Raw genomic sequence first — 12,652 nt, forward strand, 5'->3', positions numbered from 1 at the left:
TAAATTTTGTCCCTCTAGGCAAAATAATATTTGCTTTTCCAAAACTTTCAATCAAGTTAGCAGAACATGATATTGTATTACTTTTGCTTTCAACATTGTCAATTTGAAAAAGTGTTTTTTATTCGTAAGTATTGTACATGTAGTTGCACTGTCTGCTAGATATAGATCTTCTTTGCTCAGTTTTTAGTCACCCAACATATGAAAATGATCTAGGTTTCTTCATTAAAAGAAAATAATTACAATAAGAAAAACAAAAATTGGAATAAACAAAATTTAACATTTACTAGAAAAAACATGAAGATAGATAAAAGAAAACAACAACATTAAGTCTAGATATTCTCAAAGTCAAAAGAAACACTTGATGTTCCATCAACTTTGTCAATCTTCTTTTCAGAAGATTCAAAGAAGTTTGTCACATCCAAATTTGTCATATGAGATGGATCAAATATATTATTATCCTGGTTAGCAAAATTTGCTTCCACATTTTTCTCTTTTTTTCTTCAAGGAGGCTTGATAGAGATTAACTAAGTATTTTGACGTACGACAGGAAATGACCAATGCCTAAATCATTCCGCATCGGAAGCATTTATTTTGAACACTCTTTGTACTCTTATCTTGTGGAGCTTTTTCTTTATGATCATCATTTTGCATGGTTTTTTTAAAATTTGAATTATTAGAACGACCACCACGAAAATAATAATTATTTCTTCCTCTGTCACGGTCACGACCTCGACCACAACCATGACCTAGACCACGATTATTAACATTCACAGCAATCACTTCAGGGATGGTGTTGTTTCAGTTGGTTAAGATTCATGGTTCTTCATTAATAGCTCGTTATTTTGTTCGGCCACGAGAATACATGAAATTAGTTCAGAGTATTGTTTAAAACCTTTCCCTTGATATTGCTATTGCAGGAGTATATTCGAGACATGAAATGTAGAAAATGTCTTCTCTAATATATCAGCATCAGTAATTTTATCTCCACATAACAACAATTTTGAACTGATTTTTAAATAATGCAGAATTGTAATCACTTACTGATTTAAAATCTTGTAGCCTTAAATGCATCCACTCATAACGAACTTTAAGAAACTGTTTTTTTTATGATCATACCTTTCTTTAAAAAAATTTCAAAAGATACGGGGATCTTTTATTGTAAGATACTCAATTTTCAATTCCTCGTGAAGATGATAACGAAGGAAAATCATAGTTTTTGCTTTGTCCTGATTGGATGTTGTATTTTCTTCTTTAATTGTTCTCCCAAGTTTATAACATCTAGGTGGATTTCGGCATCGAGCACTCATAATAAATAATTATTGTCATTAATGTCAATGGCCACAAATTCTAATTTCATAAGATTTGTCATGACAATACTATCACAAAATATTGTATTTATATTAGAATTTTAATATGTATTAAATATGTTAATTTTAAAATTTTAATTTATTAATTACAATAAAGAGAAAAAATACCGACCTACCTTCAACGAGGTAAGTGACAGGAGCTCGTTCTAATAACGTATTGTGAAATTGAGGAGCACCGGGAACACAGATATGGAGAAAATATAATATTATATTATAATAATAATAAATAAATAAATAAATAAAATATAAAATAACTAAAATTATGAAAATTGGATAATATGAAAAATTGAGTGGAATTTTAAAGTGGATTTCTCACCAATGTGTGTTATTTCATGATTCGCCAAATGTTACTATTTATAGGTAAAGTGACAAGTAAAATGTGGTAGACTTTGAACACTTTGCATAAGTGGTTGAATGACACATGAGCAACATATGTGGTAATAGAAAAATGAAATTTGGTGTTCAACACTAAACATGAGCATCTAACACATATTTATAATTTTTATAATAAATATATTTATATATTAATATAAACACAGAAGAGAAAAAAAGGTGGGAAAATAAAAGAAAGAAAGTTAAATAATATATGGAAGGTTGAAATATAAATTTAGGGTGCGTTTGATTAACTTTTTAATAATTTAATTTTAAAAAAATTGAAGTAATTGGTAAGTATACAAAATAGTTTTTGAAATACTTTCTTTTATAGTATATTTTAAACAAATTTTATCAAAAGAGTTCAAATAAAAACGATTTCTTTTTTAAAACACTTTTTTCTTTAGTCAATCTAAATATATCCTTAATCTCCAAATTTTAAAATTTGTATCATTTGGTATGTGAATTTTCAAGGATGTCTAATAAGTTTTTAAGGATATCTAATATTTTCTTAGACATTAAATTTTAATTTAGATCTAGCATATACAAAAGTGAAAGTTAAATTTATTGATGATTTATTAGATATTTTTAAAATTTATAAACATATTAGACCCATAATTAAAAGTTCATAATTTATTGGGCAATATTAAAATTTTATGAATTAAACTTATAGTATAACTTTAATTTTGTGGGTTTAATTGTAATTATCTTGCGATCTTGCATGATTTAAGGAAATGAAAAGGTGAAAAATAACCATGATATGATTATGAAAGGAAGAAAGGAAAGGGTAAGAGAACATGGGAATCTTATTAAATTAGAAAGCTCAAAAGGAAAATTTTGCGACAATCAATTAAGAGTACTAAATCATCTGCGATTTTATTAAAGTTGGCTGGTCAATTCCGCAATAATTAAAGATAAAACAATAAGATTTGATAAAGTCGAACTTAAAAAATTTAATTGATAAAATCATAATTACACGTGATTGTTGATTTATGTAATAAAGTGAAAATTATCACTAATTTAATAGGTATTAGTCATAATTATCCAAAATAATCATAGTTTAATTGGTATAATGCTTGTATTGTCAACTTCGAGTCAATATTTGATTATAGTAGTGTACACCTATTGAAATGAGCTTGGTTCAATGACATTGGCATGTGTTTCATCCCTAGAAGTTGGAAGTTCAATCAATGTTGACATCTCTTTACGATTACACCTACAATCTCGAGGAGGCAAAATATAGTGACACTTTTTTTAAGACAAAAATCATATTGTTGAATGAGAAATTTCGACGAATCACAAGTTGCCACATTAGGAATGAAAACTCGAGCCTATTGAAAAATTTATAAATTGGATTGGACAAAGTAACTAAAGTCGCTCGGGCCCAACCCAATTCAAACCCATGGTGAAATTTTGGGCAAAATTAAAGATTAAGCTCAAGCCTAATATTTCAGCCCAACGACAAATAGGCCCAAACAGGCCCAAGCCCATGTAAGGCCCATGAGAAACCTCTATAAATAGAGCTTTTATCTCTTCATTTGGGGAGGAGGTTGGAAGAATTAAATGTCAAAGCTCTCTGAAGATCTGAAGTCCTGAAGCTCTGAGGATCTGAAAAACACAACTCCTTTAAAGCTCTGAAGATTAGAAGACATACTAAAGCTATGAAGATCAGAAGACATATCAAGGTTGTGAAGATCAAAAGATATATCAAAGCTGTGAAGATCAGAAGACATACTAAAGCTCTGAAGATCAGAAGGCATATTAAAGCTTTGATGATTTAAGCTCCCAAGATCCAAATACTGAAGCTTCTAATTCTTGAAAACTAATGCTCTCAAGCTCTCAAGTGTTGAAGACTGAAGCTTCTCAAAGTTAACACTCAAATTCTGAAGAACTGAAGGTCTAAACTATTTGAAGGTTTGAAGATTAGAATACTTTAACAAACTGACTATATCTTCACAACCTACAAGTTGAAGATTCAACCTCCTCAAAGTCAAGGAAAAACTCATAGGCCGATCCAAAATGATCAACACGCCCAAAGACTAATCCAAGCAAGTCAGAAATTCTACACCTAAAGAGAATTTTTACAATAACCAGAAGACTCACTAACTCCTGAAGCTGACCACACCTAAAGACTCATGAAGCTGACCACACCTGAAGATTGAAGTCCTTCAAAGATACAGGCATTCTTCCAAGACTTCAACTCCAAGAACATCACGCGCTTTGCTTCCTTAAATCAAGCGTACACATTCGACTAAGAGAGAATTAGAGAATCAAGTACTAGAGATTGAACCACACCGCATCAAATCAACATCAACATCAACAACAACCCAAGTTCAACTCCACGAAACAAGTTTCTCTGGAAGCCTCGTGCGAGCACTAATCATCCAAGAAGATCAAGAAGACCAAAGGCCGATCATTCGAAAAGATCATCAAGCCCAAAGGCAAATCATCCAAGAAGATCAACAAGCCCAAAGACCGATTATCCCAGAAAATCAACAAGTCCAAAGGTTGATCATTCAAGAAGATCAACTAGCTTAAAGATTATTGTTTATTTTGAAAGCATCAAAATATTATGTACTAGAGATTGTACTCACTTTCCATAAAATTAATACAAATACAAAGTTCAAGTTCCACGAAATAAATTTCTCTTGAAATCTCGTGCGAACAAATTGGCACGTCTGATGGGACCATCTCTACCTCTCATCTCTCTATCAACATTCAAGCAAACTAATGACACCAAAGAAAGCTGCATTCAAAGCAACTGTTGCAAGCAACACCTACACAGGACTTGTCACCTGCAACCATTCAAAGGAGAGCATGCATGAGTAAGAACGAGGTTTGTCTTCGCAGAAAAAATCTGGGAGTAACTGATGGAATCTTCTAAAGGCGAAATCATCATAAGAGAAAATCCTTTTTTTGAAAACTCTGCCTCTGCTTCTGACCAATTAAAGGAAGAATCATACCCTGGCATAGTGTTTTTCATAATGGCTGATGTAACGATTGAGTTAGCCATGGCAGAGATGGAAAGGAAGATCCATCTCCTAATGAAGCTGTAGAGGAGCGATCATGAAATCGCTGCTTTAAAAGATCAGATACAGGCTCGAGATACTGCTAAGTCGAGTCCATCTCCATCTACAAAAGTCAATGACAAAGGAAATACTGTCTGCAGGAAGACCAGCCGCAATAATCTACCTCTGTCGCCACCTTGTCAGTTCAACAGCTACAGAATATGATTACAACATCCATAAGGGCTCAGTATGGAGGACCATCGCAATCTTCCTTTATGTACTCCAAGTTGTACACCAAGAGAATCGACAACTTGAGAATGCCAGTTAGGTATCAACCTCCAAAGTTTGAGCAGTTCGATGGATTGGGCAATCCGAAACAACATGTTGCTCACTTCATAGAAACCTGCGAAAATGCAGGAACCAAAGAAGACCAGCTAGTAAAGCAGTTCATTCGTACCTTGAAAGAAAATGCTTTCGATTGGTATACTGATCTAGAGCCGGAAGCGATTGACAACTGGGAACAATTGGAAAGAGAGTTCCTCAACCACTTCTACAGTAGAAGGCCCACCGTTAGCATGATGAAGCTGACGAACACCAAATAGTAGAAAGGAGAGTCGGTCATCATTTACATCAATCGATGTAGAGTTCTGAGTTTTGATTGCAAAGATAGACCCACTGAATTATTCGCAGTGGAGATGTGCACCCAAGGCATGCACTAGAAACTTCTCTACATTCTGTAAAGAATAAAGCCTCGTATATTTGAGGAGTTGGCAACACGCACTCATGATATGGAGCTGAGCATTGCCAATAGGGGAACTAAAGATTTTTTAGTCCCTAAAGAGAGAAAGGAACAAGAAATAAAGGGCATTGAAGAAATTGTAAGTAGTGCCACAAAGGAATCTGTGGTCATTCATGTGACCATGTTGAAAGTTTCCTCCAAAGGAAAAGAAACAAAGTTTGAAAGAAAACACAATGAGGGCGAGAAGCGTCGCCCAACTCTTAAAGAAAGACACGAGAAGATTCATCCATTCCCCAACTCTGATGTTGCAGACATCTTGGAGCAATTGCTAGAGAAGCAAATTATTCAGTTGCCAGAATGCAAGCAACCAGAAGAAGCAGGAAAAGTAGATGATCCTAAATACTGCAAGTATCATCAGGTCCTTAGTCACCCAATTGAAAGGTGCTTCGTGCTAAAGGAGTTGATTCTAAAGTTAGCCCGTGAAAAGAAGATTGAGCTAGATTTGGATGAAGTAGATAAAACAAATCACACTATAATAGTGACAACTTCAAGTGTTCCAACACCTTCTACGTCTTATGATCAAAGAGAAAACATGATTCAATTTGGAACCTTCGAGCCTATAGTTGTTTGGTTTCAACAAGAGATTCAATCGAGTTGAAGATAACGACAAAGGGTGGATCCTCATGACTCGTCGAAAGAGAAGACAGCCAAATTCCACCTAAAAAGAGTTGCGCTTCTATCAAAGCTATAGAAGAAAGAACAAGAATCGTTAAAAGAAAGGAAAAAATATGGCATGGAAGGCTAAGCCTGCTAAAGAAGAAGACAAGGACTTCCCTAAACTTCGACGACCGATAACTTTGGCAGAATTTCTTCTAAGAAGCTTCATCGATAATCATCCAGATGAAGTATTAGATGTTATTCCATGAATGACCGATACCAATTGAAGGAAATCGGAAGTGAGATTTCTTTGAGTAGCGGAACAAAACTATTCCAAATTACAATCATGAATGAACATATACATTTATAATCGATTTCAAAACAAATGGTTATGCAATTAATATACAGAAATTACAACATGAATAACATGAATGCATAAAGAGTCAAACTCTACGCACATCGGCAGAAACGTCTCCACGCTCCGTTGCGCACGAACGCTGGAACAATAGTAACATCAAAATGCAGATCTACATGACCGCAACACCGCAGCAACACAGCACGAATACTTCGCACTCGTCCTCAATGATCTCCTCGGTCATGAACCTCTCCGCAACACAAACGACCTCTAGAAAACCTCGACGGTGTCGAGTTGAATCTGACACCTCCAACAAGGCGACCTTGGTATTCTTGGTGTGAGAATCTAGAGGGTGGGCTCTGTTTGGACTTGGTATGAGGCAGATGAATGGAGGACACACAGATCATATACACAACTGGGCAAGTGGGAGATGGCGGAGACCTATCGCATAGGTCGATGCTTAATCGTTTAGATAAAGCTATGCGATCGTCTAGCAATAGTTATGCGATCGTTTAATCTATCGTTTAGCTCGGTCTGTCGCCTACAGACTCTACACAATCGTTTACCTTGGGCCAGCGATCATCTAGCAAAGTTATGTGATCGTTTAGTAAATACTGCACGATCGTTTAGCTTGCTCAGCTGTCGTTTAGTAAATCTGTATTTACTTGATGACTTACGTGAGTTTCTATACGTCGAGAGAAAACTCAAAACCTTTTCAAACTTTTGTAAAACTCATTTTTCAAAATAGGAAACCACTTTCCTTTTAAACTCATGGTTACCATGATCCAATAACCACCCACTACTTTGGTTATTTAAAAGAAAAAAGTATTAATTATCTAATAATTAATATTATTATAAATATAGATGATAACCAACTTATCATACTATATTTATAACCTATAGTTTTAATATTTCATCTCATGAAACATATAAACCATAGTTCTTTTTCTATTCCATGGTACTTAATGTAAATCTCATTTACATCAATCCTCCACTAGATGTATCTTATACATCATACCGATTATATCATATATAATCAAAATACCTCTTGTCAATTTGAACATTACAAATCAACACCAAGAATTGATCCTCAACAGAATCTAAGCTACCAAGGGGACCTCATGGACCTGTAGATCCGAAGCTCCAACAGTACGTGAATAACCGACAAAACTCTTTAGTCACGGGATCCATCATCTGTTAACTGCCAGGCACTCCACTGAAGACCGACAGCTGCTCTCCTCACTACAGATATATTATGTGTCTATCTTAACCAATCAGTAGTGCGACAACACTTCATAGATCGCTCGTAAGTACGACTGGGCCAATAACTATTATGCCCCTGTAGTTACATCTTTCTTCTTAAGTACCACTGATACCTCTAATGAACATAAGTCATAGTCCTACTATGACTGAGTCTTCTCTTCCAAAGAAAAGTTGTGGCCACTATGTTCAAGCCCCGGAATCAGCCCTTAAAGGAGCAATCTCTCTACTTATCCCTGCTTCGGGAAAGAAGTGAATTCCATCTTGTGGATTGAGTTCTAAGCTCCCAGATCAGACAAGTCCCCAAAAAGGTAGACATGTTGAGTTGGAAATTTGCCCACTTTCACCCATACTAATCAAAGGACCGCCCTCAAAGGCAGGAGTTCCCTAAACACTCAGGATTAAGGTCTAGTCACCTATGGTCGTTTAGGTTAGATGCAAGTCTCTAGTATCAACGGCGTTATATACATTGTCTAGTCATCTCGTGGTTCAGGTCTTATACAAACTCTTTGTATAGGACACCCCCGCTCCACGTTTCCCCACGAATGGTCAGAATCTACCATCTATTGTAGTTTACAACACTTGCAAACCTCTACAAAGCGGGCAGTATTCGTAGTGTCACAAGGATCAGGTATCCTACCTTAATCCTTATACTACAGACCGATTTAGGTTATCACTTAAGGCATGATCCATTTGTATATCACATATACATGCTTAAGTTCACATAAGATAACCAAGGAGCTTTGTTTATTGGATATGAGTAAATGCTAGAATTAAATAACTGTTATTTTATTCATTGAACAATGTGTATCTTTACAAAACAACGAGACTCTGGGAGAATTAGGACACCAATCCCAACAATTGCATGTCACGTTGTCAGCATAACGGAAGTCGATGGCAACTATAAAACTACTGAAGAAGTCGATGATTTAAAAGAAATTGAGCAAAGAATTTCTATCTTCGATCGTATCAAGCCTTCAACTACTCAATCTTCAGTCTTCCAAAGATTGAGTATGGCCACGATAGAAGAAGAAAACCAATGTCCAACGTCTACTGCAACTCGAACTTCAGCCTTCAAAAGGCTAAGTATGTCTACGTCAAAGAAAGATCAGCCTTCAACATCTGTGTTTGATCGTCTCAAGATGGCAAATGATCGACATAAAAGAAAGATGAAAACCTTGAAGGAAAGACCATTTCGTGAAGAAAACAACGATGAGAATATTCACAGTTATGTCTCTTCACACATGAAGAGGAAGTTGTCTGTTGATATAAATACAGAACGTTCCTTGATGGTGAAGCCAAAACTCATCATATTGACGAATCCTACAAATGAAGTGGATGATGAAATAAAAGCTTCTAAAATTTAAATGTAGAAGCTCGTTAATGCTTTATTTTATGAGATGGAATTACAGATGAAATGCGATGATGAAAAATGTGTTGAGCACTCAAGTTTTCTCAGTGGAATCCAAGTGTAAACCCCACTGAGTTTCCTGGTAAGTCCAAGGTCAAACTTGGGGACTTGGGAAAACAGGTTGCGGTGGTAATTTTCAGGAAAACTTTGCAGTAATCGGTAACTCAAATAGTTGTTGGTTTTGTTTGTTGCTGTAATGAAATAAATAAATGCGACGGATTTGAGAAAAGTTTGATTGTGTAATAGATGCACTAAGTATGCAGATGAATGGGTTGATAAGGTCTTTAGCTAGCGTTACTTGGGAATGCATCAGACTATGCGATTATGCTACACCCATGCACAACAAGTAATTTTCCAATGCAAATGCAGTGCTCCTAAATTTAGGACGAATGTGTTGAATGCAAAAGTGTCCATAGAGCTTATTCCTAAGTCTCTACTCTTTTTTTATGCGATGATGCAAAATGCACAAAGGCACGGTGACCACACACAATCATATCCTATCTCTAGGATGCATACGATGCGTTAATAGCAAACAGTGCTTATTCCTAAGCTTCTATCTCTTGATTATACGTTTTAATCTGACTCTCCCAAGCCTAGATTCTAACCTGACTTTTCCAAGCCTAGATCTTATCCTTAGACTACCCTCCCGAGTATCTCTAATGGACGAATGAAGCATACATAAAACAAGACAATCGCATAGAACGAATATCCCCAGTTAAGCTAGCTAAGTGCTTCTCAACCCATTCAACAGATTTAGCTACTCATGCGTAAATAACAAAGAGTGAACAAATATAGAGAAGTAAATTCTATTTTTAAATGAGTTTGAATACAAAATAACAATGGAAGATAAATGTAGAAAGCCTAGTAGCAATCCCTTGCTGACCGAGGCTTTTACACTGGCAATCTCTATTCGGTTCAAAAGATATTCCTGCTTTCGAAGGAGCTGGCCCTCTCTCTGATCTTGAAGCTTCTAGCACTCTCCCGAGCTCACTGGAATGATCTATCGGCACAACCTCCTTCTCTTACTTCCATCTTAAAATAAAAGAAAATCTAAGAACAAGGCTAAACTATCTAAGGAAAAATTCTCTAACTCTCCGAACTCGTGAACTTGCTGAACAGTTGAACTGCTGAACCCCTTTTCTGAAGGATTCCTTCAGTATTTATAGAGCTTCCGGGGTGAAAGGCGGCTTCTTTCTTATAATTGCACAGATGGTATGGCTTTTTCTCTTACTGATGCACCGAATATTTGTCACCGAAAAGCTGGGTGTACTTGTTATAGTTAGCAGCTTGTCAACTTAATTCAGATTCGATCGACATCAGCTTTCTGTATCATCGTGATTAATTATGCCTTTCACCCAGATGCGCCCACCAAGTTACGCTGGCTCTATGTGGCAATCCTTCTTGAGCAGATGTTTGCGAACACAATCACCGCAAAGCCTTGTGGTGATGCTGCGCTCGACAATTGATTTCTTGTGATCGGTCTTTTCGCCTTGCGTCAATGCATATTCTGCATAAAAATACAAAAATCAATTGTTTCTATGCGATGAATGCATGCGACAGAAATGTTATGAACTTAATGCTTTTTGGACACAATCTAACATATTTTATAAACGCAAGCCAACATTGTTTAAGAACTTAGCACTGTAATAACGTGCATTTCTGCTCGTTATCACTTCTTATCATAAGAGCCTAGACTGCATAGTGCTCCTAGCTCGCATGAGCTTAAAAGATGAATGACCTAAAAAAAATCTCTTTATTGAACTACATTATGACTTGATCCCGATCATTGTAAAAGGTACGTAGGCAGTTTGAAAGAAACTTCAAGTTCAGTCTGGCAAAAAAAAAACATTTGAACTACGTCATGACTTGATCCCTTTCTTCAAGGGTACGTAGGCAACTTAAATAAATTTAAGTTTAGACCATAAAAAAGGGTACCACAATCACCCTACGTATGGCGATACATGACATATTAAAGATGTTCGTCCCTATTAGGGGCAACACAACAAATTGAAGATGTTCATCCCTTTAAGAAGCTAACACAGTAAATTAAAAGCATACACTTGGAATGGCGTTTCGCTTCTTCATTGAAGTCAAGTTCGGAGGCTTCACCACTTCCTCTTTCAAGTCAAAATTGGATGTTTCGTTTCATCCTTTTCGAAGTTCAATTTGGTGCGACTTCTCTGCTTCCCCTAAAAAATATTCTTCCCTGCAACTTCACTTCTTCTCTAAAAGTTGTTGTAGTTTTGCCTCCTCTACAAAGATGTTGTTGCTGTTGTTTCTTCATATCCAAGTTCAAGGATCGGACTGTTGCTTTGATGGTTGCACTGCTATTTCTCCATCTCCGAATTTTATGGTTGCGCTGCTACTTCCCCGTCTCCAAGTTTGAAGGTTGCACTATTGCTTCTACAACTCTAACTTCGATGGTTGCACTAATGCTTCTCCGTCTTCAAGTTCAAGGGTTGGATTGCATGCCTTTTCATCTTCAAGTGAGGCTTCGTCTATGTTTCTCCATCTTCAATTTTAGAATCTTCGTCGAATTCTCTCGCTCTTCAAATTTAGAGGCTCCATCATGCTTCTCTATCTTCAAGTTCAAAGGTTTCATCGATGTTCCATCTTCATGCTCAAGTATGGAGGCTTCGCAATGCCATCTTCACGCTCAAAGTCACAAAGTCAAGCCTTCTACCAAAGATTCATTGTTGCTTCATCAAACTCAAATGCAGGGCATTCATCAATGCTTCATCGAACTTAATTGCGAAGGATTCACAGATACTTCAAGCTCAACTAAAGAGGATTCGTCGATGCTTCGTCAAGCTCAAATACGGAGGCTTCGCCCATATTTCAAACTTAAATGCAAAAGATTCGCCGATACTTCAAGCTCAAGTGTAGAGGATTGGTCGATGCTTTGTTAAGCTCAGATGCCGATGATTCATTGATGCTTCATCGAACTCAAATGTCGAGCATTCGCCGATGTTTCGTCAAACTCAAATGAAGAATCTCCGTCGTGGGCATTAGTTTTCCCACGTTCAATTGTTTGAACACTGAGAGTGGCATTAAATTTATACTCGCCCCGAGATTGCATAGTGCTTGGCTGATGTAGACCCCTCCAATTGAGCAGGGTATTGTGAAGCTTACAGGGTAGCACATCTTCGGTGGGATTACAGTGATTGACCTTTGCGTTACTGCCACCGTAGCGATCTTTTCTTCATCATTCTGTTTCTTTTTCAATCTTTGCGGGAATGGTGACCGTTGTACTTCTCTGTTTCGTGTTCTAGAGGCTTGAAGGTGGATGCAACTTTTTTTATTCCTGTGTCAACAGGTTCTTAGGTTTCCTCGCATCCAGGTTGGTCCTGGTGGGCTCTTTCCCTTCTTCTGTTATCGTCTTTCCGTTTAGCAAGGAGACTGCTAGGCATTGTTCCTTTCCTGTGTTCCCGGGGTTGCGAGGGAGCTTAATTGAGCTCGTCAACGACCCTTGCAGTCTATTTT

This window comes from Benincasa hispida, chromosome 6, assembly GCF_027475165.1.
Source record: "Benincasa hispida cultivar pf3 chromosome 6, pf3_genome.v1.1, whole genome shotgun sequence".
In the NCBI taxonomy this organism is placed as follows: Eukaryota; Viridiplantae; Streptophyta; class Magnoliopsida; order Cucurbitales; family Cucurbitaceae; genus Benincasa; species Benincasa hispida.